At 41.0% G+C, this 10,749-nt stretch overlaps 1 pseudogene; it reads right to left on the bottom strand.

Moving 5' to 3' along the window:
* Nucleotides 1-3,460: 3,460 nt before the first annotated feature.
* On the bottom strand, nucleotides 3,461-6,199 carry LOC125921596 (tigger transposable element-derived protein 1-like; annotated as a pseudogene).
* Between the last annotated feature and the right edge of the window lie 4,550 nt (nucleotides 6,200-10,749).

Genomic DNA, 10,749 nt, shown 5'->3' with positions numbered 1-10,749 from the left:
CTGTTAGGCAAGTAGTGAGCTGACCAAGTGGCTAAATAAAACTGTGAAACCTGACTTTGCTTGAGCGCCCCACTGTTTCCTTACATCTATTTGGCATTTACTTATTTGGTTCATCTGACTGCTTGACAATTGACTTATTAATAGCTATCCCTTGTTACAGGAATCCTCTTCATCAAGTGTTCTGTGAGTGGAATTGGAAAGAAGGGAGCACTTGCAAATGGATTTAGAGAATTGTAGGTACAGTTTGCAAGATGATAACAAACAGAAGAATGCAAATTGAAAAAGAAGGGGGTGATTTAGATAGTTGGGTTTCTTTGACTCAAAGATGAGGCTTTACCAAGGAAAGTGGAAGGACGGAGTTGTGTTTCCTGTCCGAGAGGTGGCTGAATAGCGTAGTCAGTGTACCATCTGAGAGGATGTTTCATAACAGGAGAAGGACTGCAAAGTATGCAAGACCCAACTTGCCCAGATCGTATGTGATCCCCCTGGACTCGAATCCAGGTCTATCCAAACCTTAGGTGCACCTTGGCTCCCAGCAAGTTTGATTCTTGCAGTGTGACTCAGTGTGATATGCCATTTGCTAATTTTATTATTTTTGGAGAATAGGAAGTGAACTAATAGCCGAATGCTAAATAAAGCTGGACTCCCTGCCTTCAGTTCAGTGTGTAGTGTGCTGAGGAAGCAACCAAACAGCAGGGGGTTGATATGCGAATGTTCTTGTACTCTAGGTTTTGATGCTGCTGTTGTTATTGTGGTTGTCCTTATTTCTGTTGTGCCATCAATGGTGGCAGCTACCAGCGGTCATTGGATAGGCCTTGGCCTGCTCTCTAGGGCTGCTGCTTTGCCCAGTGACTGTACCTTTCCTGTTAGCATGCTGATCATACTTGGAAATTATGAGTCAGTGAAATGTAGCCGTGAGCAGTGAGGATGGGTAGATTACGAGGGCAAGTGCAGCCAAGACTTCCTGTACCCGCTCAGGGTCATTATCTTTGGGAGAAGATAGGGACTCACTGCGGCAGTAGGAATACCAGAACTCACCTGGCATTTGCTGTGTACAAAATGGATTTAGGGAGAGTAAAGGGGAGCAAATTAAAAAGGTAACAGAATTAAACCTTATTTTGCAGACTTTAGGGTGGAGCTTTGAGAGCCATGTTATCGTTTCACTATTATTGACACCTTCAATTTGTTATTAGTTGGTGAGACTCATTAACTGTTCCCATTTGTCTGCCCTCATTCAACTCCTAGCAAGTGCAGCTACAATCCTATTTAGAATAATAGAGTAAGATTGGTAACATTACTGATTTAACAGGAAATTAGACGACTTACATTCACAGAGCTTAGGTAATTGATACCAACAGCACTTTTCTTGTAATTTATGCACTATGATTGATTTCATTCCCTAGCTGGTCCTAAAAGAATCTCTGAAGCATATTCATATTCAGCCATCAGATTACTGTGCAAAGGAATTAAATGAGTATTACCCTGCTTGCTATCTATTCCAGAGCTGGCAAAAAGTTTCTAAGTGGTTTGGAGCTCAGAAGTCAGTCTAAAATTATAATGCTATTATGAAAGAGTTCAGCCTCAGAGCATTTCTTTGTAAGTGACAGCTCTGAATTTATATGAAGAAACCTTACTGACAACAAGGACACCATTACAGATGGGTCAATTACTTACTCTTTTAAGAGTATTTTTATAAACTCTATGTAAATGTGTATTCTCTGAAATACCCTAAAAAACATTCACTCACCTATAATAGTGTTGTTATAAATGACCAATTTCCAGATGTTAATTTGTATTTGCAGCTGGTATTTGCATCATAATATATGACCTTGCTTCCTGCTTCTCTACACCCCTCCCCAGTGTAATTAACAACCTTAGTACAGGAGGTTTGATACATAAGGAATAAACACTAAATCCTTGTGTTCTACCCCAGAAGTTTCATGAAACAGTGGCAAAGAAGACACAATAAACTTACAGTGTTCGAGTAAATCATTATTATCATATTTGGGCTATTTCTTTAGCAGAGCAGGCATGGGTTGGGGTCTACTTGCCTACTCCTATGGCTTCATTTGCCACATCTCCTTGTATGACTTGTGTTCAATCATGTGGAACAGTCCCCAGTCCCTCAGGCTCGTCACCCTGTTTCAGGCACCTGGGCTGCTGTGCTGGCTCTTTTTCCTCCCTGGCATGTCCTTCTTCTGCTTCTTCACCTGGTAATGACTGCTTGTCCTTCAAAACTCAGTGAAAGGGTCACTGCCTCCAAATCCCTCTGTGATTCCACAGTCTCACTCAAGACTTCCTCTCTGCGTTCCCTTAGCAGCCCATGATGGAGCATGTCCTAACCTTTGTCACACACTATTATTAATGTGATTTATGTGTTTATCACCCCATCAGACTGTAAGTTCCTTGAGGGCAGAGATCACTGGTTAATTAACTGTGAATTGCAGCATCTATAACAATACTTGACACAGAATGGTGGTTGATAAGTGTTTCCCAAATGATTTGTGAGTGTAGAATGTGGCTCTTTGAAAGGCCAAGTTGATGTGATGCCATCATTTTCAAGTTAAATGTAAAATTCAATCCTATACATTTTTGTCCTCAAAACACAGACACACAAGCGCATGTGTATGATGAGCACTGGGTGCTCATTAGTGAGCATTTCTAGAGTCAAAGGGGTTAAAATTCTCTAAGAAACTACCTCAGCATGCTCAGTGTATCTCAGGTGAGAGTGGAGTCATAGTCAGAGGTCTTGGATTCCCACGATTGCAGGGACCGCAGGAATATCCTGGGCTTACGATTTTGTGCTATAAAGACTAGGAAACAGGTGGCATGGAAGTCTAGAGATGTCTGAACTATAGAATGAGCGCCCTCAACCTCACAGAGGGATTGGCTTGCTCAACAGCATCTTACCCATTCTCATTTAAAAACCCTCACTGCTTGCTGAGGCTAGAAAGCTAAAAAGTACATTTCTTAGTCCCTTACAGCTATGCTTCCACCAATGAGAAAAACTCCAGTGGGACTTTAATTTGGAGGTGAGACATGCAGGTTTGTGGTGGAGACCACCTGGCTCTGGAGTCGGCAGCTGGGCTCTGAATTCCTGACCCGATGGGGGTCTCCCAATTTGGCAGCTTCTGCGCCAGTGCAAATAGGCTTCCTTCCCTGGGGCAGAGGCAGTTGTTCCAGGGTCTGGGAGTTGTGCCTGGGAGATATCAGCCTAGAGCAACGTTTTTCAAATGGTAGGCATGCCTCGGAGATCTTGTAGGTTCTGTTCCAGATAACTGCAATAAACTGAATATTGTAATATCACAATAAAGTGAGTCAAATGCACTTTTTGGTGTCCCCACCCATATAAAAGGGATGTTTACACTATATTGTAGTCTGTTAAGGTAGTTTAAAAAGTACTTTAATTAAAAAATACTTTATTGCCAAAAATGCTACCACGATCTGAGCTTTCAGCAAGTCATGATCTTTTTGCTGGTGGAGGGTCTCACCTTCACCTTGCTGGCTGCTGACTGATCAGGGTGGTGGTTGCTGAAAGTTGGGGTGGCTGTGACAATTTCTTAAAAGAAGGTAACAATGAAATTTGCCACATTAATGGACTCTTCCTTTTACAAACAATTTCTCTGTAGCAAGTGATGCTGTTTGATAGCATTTTACCCACGGGAGAACTTCTTTCAGAATAGAAATCAATCCTCTCAAACCCTGATGCTATTTTTTTATCAACTAATTTTATGTAATATTCTAAATGCTTCGTTGTCATTTCTACAATCTTCATAGCCTCTTTACCAGGAGTAGTTTCCACCTCAAGAAACCACTTTCTTTGCTCATCCCTAAGAAGCAGCTCCTCATCTGTTCAAGGTTTCTCATGAGATTGTAGCAATTCAGTCCCATCTTCAGATTTCACTTCCAATTCTAGTTCTTTTGCTGTTTTCACCACATCGGCAGTTACTTCCTCTACTGAAGTCTTGGACCCTTTAGAGTCATCCAAAAAGGTTGAAATCAACATCTTCCAAACTCCTCTTGATGCTGATATTTTGAACTCTTGCCACGGATCACAAATGTTCTTAATAGCTTGTAGAATGGTGAATCCTTTCCAGAAGGTTTTTAATTTATTCTGCCCAGATCCATCAGAGGAATCACTATCCATGGAAACCATAGCCTTATGAAATGTATTTCTTAAATAACAAGATTTGAAAGTCTAAATCTTCTCGATGGGCTATAGAAAGGATGTGTCAGCAGACTTGAAAACAACATTAATCTCATGGTACCTCTCCATCAGAGCTCTCAGGTGACCAGGTGTATTGTCAATGAGTAGTAATATTTTGAAAGAAACCCTTTTTTTCTGAGCAGAAGTTCTCAATAGTGGACATAAAATATTCAGATGTGTTGTCATCCAGGATTTGTTGTTCCATTTACAGAGCAGAGATAGAGTAGATTCAGCATAGTTCTTAAGGGCCCTAGGATCTTTGACATGGTCAATGAACATTGGTATCAACTTCAAGTCACCATCTGCATTAGCCCCTAACAAGAGAATCAGCCTGTCCTTTGATGCTCTGAAGCCAGGCATTGACTTCTCCACTCTAGCTATGAAAGCTGGATGGCATCTTCTTCCAGTAGAAGGGTGTTTCCTATGCATTGAAAATCTGTTGTTTAGTGTAGCCACCTTCATGAATTATCTCAGATCTTCTGGATAACTTGCTGCTGCTTGTACACCAGAACTTGCTGCTTCACCTTCCATTTTTGTGTTATGAAGATGGCTTCTTTCCATCAGCCTCATGAACCAGCCTCTGCTAGCTTCAAACTTTTCTTCTGCTTCTTCCTTCTCAATCTTCATAGACTTGAGGAGAGTTAGGGCCTTGCTCTGGATTAGGCTGTAGCTAAAGGGAATGTTGTAGCTGGTTTGATCTTCTATCCAGACCACTCAAACTTTCTCTGTGTCAGCAACAAGGCCGTTTCTGTTATCATTCTTGTGTTCACTGGAGTAGCACTTTTAATTTCCTTCAAGAACTTTTCCTTAGTGTTCACAATAGCTACGTGTTTGGTGTCAGAGGCCTAGCTTTTGGCTTGTCTCGGCTTTTGACATGCCTTTCTCACTAAGCTGAATCATTTCTAGCTTTTGATTTAAAGTGAGAGATGTGTGACTCTTCCTTTCACTTGAACACTTAGAGGCCAGTGTAGGGTTGTTAGTTGGCCTTACTTCAATATTGTTGTGTCTCAGGGAATAGGGAGGTCTGAGGAGAAGGAAAGTGAGGGGGCAGTAGCTGGCCCATGGAGAGATCAGAACCACACAACTTTCACTAAGTTTGCCCTCTTATATAGGCATGGTTTGTGACACCACAAAACAATTATAATAGTACCATCAAAAACCACTGATCACAGATCACCACAACAAATATAATAATAATGAAAAAGTTTGAAGTATTGTGAGGATTACCAAAATGTGACACAGAGACACAAAGTGAGCAAATGCAGTTGGGAAAAAGGCACCGATAAACTTGCTCCGTGCAGGGTTGCCACAAACCTTCGGGTTGTGAAAAATGAAATATCTGCAAAGCTTAAGAAACCAAAGTGCAGTAAAATTAGGCATGCCTGTATAGGAAATGAAACATATTTAGTTGATTTAGTTTAGAAAGAAAGAAAGAAAGAAAGAAAGAAAGAAAGAAAAAGAAGACAGAATAGAATAAATGGGACAATCACATTGTCCCTGGTAAAAGTTAATTTGTTTTAGGGAACTTGTAGTTTAGTTTTGCATGTGTGCGTGTACATACATTTATGTATGTGTATTCTGAGTCACAATGTAAAAGGTATTTCTAGCTATGAGTTTCAGTCACAGAAGTTCAAGAACATCTGGCCTGGAGCCTTACCTCTAGCATTTTCAATAATCTTCTTAATCCCTTCCTGTTTAAACCATCCAGGAGTCCTTTTTTATCTGTAGAACATCTGTTATGATGCCCATCAGGCAGCATAAAGGTATATAGATTTTCTTTTTTTAAGTTGTTAGTTGCAGGGAGAGGTACATGGCATTTTATTTCAACTGACAGCTTTCTCCTATATTTTTTTCCAGGTACTTCCCTATACGTTCTTTAATAAGGACAAGATAAAAGTATGAGGTATGAGTGTATGTTGGGGGGTTCCCAACTTTCTTCTGGTCCTACAGCATGTTCTGGGAACCACTAGGGGGAATTTGTGCTTGAGCCATTCTCACAAACTCCTTGGGCTTCCTGCGCACAACTCAGAAGGGGCTATGCCCAGAAGCAGCTCAGCTCCAGGCCTCCTCAGAGAAACTGACCTGGGGTAACCATAAAGGTAATAGGTATTGGGTGAAGTTGTCCTGCAAAATATTGTTAAGATGATAAGGAAGCAGAATAAAGATATGATAGCAATCTGTGAAAAAAGTAAAATCCTGTGAAGATTAAGATAGGGACAGGTTTCAACACTCTCTTAATTACTGCTCTGGGCAAAAAGTCAGCTGCTGGTCCAGGATAAAAACATTAGGTACCCCAACAATTATTTTTTCTTAATCAACTTCATGCTTCCTTTTTGGCAGCCTGCTGCTCGGAGTTCTTCCTGACTGGGGAGCCTGGTTGTCTCTGCAGAGGGGAACTAGAGCGCTGGTGGACAGAGGCAAAATAGATTTCCTCTGCCTCCTCACACTGTTTGTATTTAATACTGTATACAAATATTACTTATTCAAAATCAAACAGCCTCGATCCCTATTCCCAGCTGATGACCTCGTCTTTTACTTCAGGGACAAAACTGAACAGTCAAAAGTCTTCCCGCAGATTCCCGCAGTCAACAAGTGCCTAAAACGGTGCCTGAAATGTAGCAGCCAACTCCCTACATGTATGCTGAATGACAGCCAGGCATGCTGCAGCCCAGAGGCTTGCGTCCTCAGCCTGACTTATGAGTCTTCCTATCCGGTTGCCACAAGCTGCCTTGACTTTGCTGCACTGGGACACCCTCCCCCACTCCAGACATCTGCATCCTGACCATTCTTCAATATGGCGCCTTTCTTTCCTAACTCCTCAGTCATGTCTTCTCCTCTTAACACCTAGATATTAGGTAGGGCCTACAGTGACATCGATGAAATGAGTGAGAGTTGTAACTTTGTTTCATGCCAGGTGGCAACTCCCTCAACACTTCCACTGTGCCCTATGCAGAGCAGACACTCAGTAAATACCTTTTGACTGGCTGAGGACATCTTTATACATTCATGTAAAATTCAGTGACTGGGAATTCTGTGGGAGAAGTGGGGCCTCCCCTCCCCCAGCCACTCTCCTGGAAATCCAAACTCCTTAAATGAAATTTAAGGGAGCCTCAGGCTCACTCTCCTTATTTCTGCCAAGTGTTAATTATGTGTGGAATCTAAGGGGACTTCCATGTATGGATTACAAGGGATATTATGAGGGGACCTTAAGAAAGACAGCTGTGCAGCAGGAAGACATTCTTTTCTAAACTTTCAAAGACCTACAGTTCTCTAATTTGTTTTTGGGAGAAAGACTTTTTTCTCTCCAACGTTTCCTTTGTGCTTATTGAAAAAGGAGAGATTATTTCCAAGAAAAACGCTTTGTCTGATTAGCTCTTTGCATTATCAGGATTCAAAAACATAATGGAAAATTCTCAATCATTTTCTCTGAACTATGACGGCCATGATATTATAGGTCCTGACATTGTTGTTTAGATCTTCATTCAGCCAACACTAACCAATGTGTGTGTAAGAGTATCTCATTCTAAAATATTTCTAAAAATATTGATTATTTTAAAAACAACTTTAACATATGGAGTGACCATGATATAATAGGAAACACCAGATAGATTATTGCCTGTCCTATGGAGTCACTTGAGTCACTTGTCCTATGTAGTCACTTGAGTCACTTGTCCTATGTAGTCACCTTCTTTGACTTAAACATTTATTCCAACTTTGTTGTCATTGCTCAAAATGAGACTGGGTTGCCTTGGAAGCCACTTTTCTAGCTATTTAAGGAAGATCACTATTTTGTAGTCACACCTCATTTTTTTTTTAGTCTTAATCTAAACTATATTAGCTTGATCATGTACCTCATTCACTGGATTTGGCACTAGGCACTTTTGGGCTGTTTCCCAAACACCAAATCAAACAATGAACATTTGCTAACATTAAAACTACTTTTGAAAAGCAAGCGAGACAGGCCCTGGAGGTGATTTCAAAAGAGGAATCACAAAAGAGTTTTGAGTAATGGAATGAGTGTATTGTTGCCTGGGATAGCTTTTCAAATTGGGACAACACTCATTTTGAGGTGGCAGAGTTCATCCATTTCTCATGGTCCGTCTCTTCATCTTGCATTCTTATCTGATATTTGAAAACTCACTTTGGGCTGAGGAAGTAATCTTCGTGAATGAAGACTCTAGAATTTTAAAATTTCTTAAAATTTCTTAAAATTTTAGGGAGAAATTACATCCTGCTGAGCTGAAAGAAAAATGAGTACAAAGGAAAACATCGTTAAAAAATTCCAGATGGGAAAAAAAAAAAAAGCCAGATGGTAGCAAGTATTAGAACCACATAAACCTAGATTCAAATCCCCACTTTGCCAGTACTTGTTCGCCACTTTGGGCTTGTTATTTAACCTTTTAAGATACTGTTTTCATGTCTATACAATGATGGTCTATTAAATGGCACTATCTAAATCATTTAGTACAGAGACTGGCAAATATTAGAATAGTAGGTACTTGAAAATTGCTATTTTCTTTCTTTTCCTTGGAGAAATTAGTAGAAAGAAGATTCTCTAGGACTTAAAACCTAAGTTTGAGTCCCAGTTTATCAGCTACGTGACCTTGACCAAGTCACTCAAACTTTCTGGGGACTAGTTTTCAAAGTCCATTTGTAAAGTTATGATTTTATTTACTGTGGCATTTAATTTTATGTGTCAACTTGGCTGGGTCACGATGGCCTGATACCTGGTCAAACATTATTCTGGGTATTTCTGTCAGGGTGTTTTTGGATGAGATTAACATTTTAATTGGTGGACTCTGAGTAACACAGAATGCCTTCCATAAATGCAGGTGGGCCTCATGTTATCAGCTGAAGCCCAGAATAGAAAAAAAGACTGACCATCCCTAAACGAGAGGGAATTCTGCGAACAGATGGCCTTTGGACTGGAACAGCAACATTAGATTTTCCACGAATCTCAAGTCTGACCTCCAGCCCACTCTGTAGATTTTGAACCGGTAAGTCTCCATAATTATGTGAGCCAATTCCTTAAAATAAATTGATCTCTTTATCTCTGTCTCTCTCTGCCTCTGTCTCTCTCTCTCCCTTTATTTATATATAGGTATGGTTCTATTTCTCTAGAGAACTCTGACAATACACCTGCCTCAAAGTTTTCTTTTATGGCCACAGGATGGAATAAAGGAAGTCATGTATGGAGCACAGCCTGTCACAGGTCTGGATCATGACAGCAGCTTAGGAAGCATCAATTTTCTTTTCCCTTCCCTTCGCTTGTTGAGCCTCAGTTTTCTCATTTGGAAAATGAAGAAGCTAGACGCACTAGATAATTTCTAAAGCTGCTTCAGCTAGGAACATTTATGTATCTATATGAAGCTAATTGCTTGGGCTATAACATTCAAAACCAGTCATGTCTAAGTTGGGTTTCTGCCAAGGAAGAAAGGCATGTGGGGTGCACAAAGACTATTTATGTAGAAAGAAACCCTTTCAGGGGTGCGAAGAGTTAGGGGGACTAAAGGGGAACTCCTGGTAGCCCTATAAATATTCTTTTAAGCATAGATGCTTTCTCAGTGGTTGGGGGAAGCCATGTACAATCTCTTACTCTATGCAGAAGTAACCGGGGAAAGTACCTGTTTTACCTGTTAGTGCATTTCTGTGCGTCTCTGTGCCCAGGTTCAAGTGACTGACTGCAGAAAGAAGAGCCATTTCGTGGATTCAAAAAACCTATGGCATCAAGTCGAACAACACTAACCTTCGATCTCTGAAAATTTAAGGTCCGATATGGTATTTGTTAGAAGGAGAAAAGAAGTACCCTAGGCTGTGTTGTAACTATAGTCTTAGCAATTCATCAGAAAAGTTCCCTAGTGTATTTTAGGACATAAGTGTTATCTCCTTTCTTTTTTTTAAATGTTTATTTATTTTTGAGAGAGACAGAGACAGAATGCGAGTGGGTTTGGGGCACAGAGAGAGGGAGACACAGAATCTGAAGCAGGCTCCAGGCTCTGAGCTGTCAGCACAGAGCCCGATGTGTGGCTCAAACTCACGAGCTGTGAGACCATGACCTGAGCCGAAGTCGTTCGCTCAACCGACTGAGCCATCCAGGTGCCCCAATGTTATCTCCTTTCTTAACCAGTGAAGTGGCTAGATACTTAAGCATACTGGCTGGAGTACTTTGGGTCTTTGAATTTTTAGATGAGACAGTTGGAAAAATCCTTTGTGGGCTCTGTGGTGCTATATAAGGGTAAGTGATTATTATTCTTACAATACACACTCAAGTGATACCCATGGTTTGAGATTCAGGTGAAAGAAGTCTGGCTAAGAGAGCCCCTCTCACCAATATTTGAGTTCCATATTTTCTTTCTTGTACATACAGGGAGGTCTCGTCAGGCAGGCTGATGAGCAAAATTAGCAACTGCTCACACAGCTTGAACTGCGAGGCTCAGACAAGGTTCTTGGTCACCCGTCCAAGTACCCACAGCCTCTCACCTGGGCTCTGGGCTACCGGCCTCTGTGCTATTCTGCTCCATGATGGAGCTAGAGCCACATCA

This window comes from Panthera uncia, chromosome C2 (genome assembly GCF_023721935.1).
Source record: "Panthera uncia isolate 11264 chromosome C2, Puncia_PCG_1.0, whole genome shotgun sequence".
Lineage (NCBI taxonomy): Eukaryota > Metazoa > Chordata > Mammalia > Carnivora > Felidae > Panthera > Panthera uncia.
The sequence above is the reverse complement of the archived record's forward strand: the minus strand, read 5'-3'. Positions and strand labels throughout refer to the sequence as shown.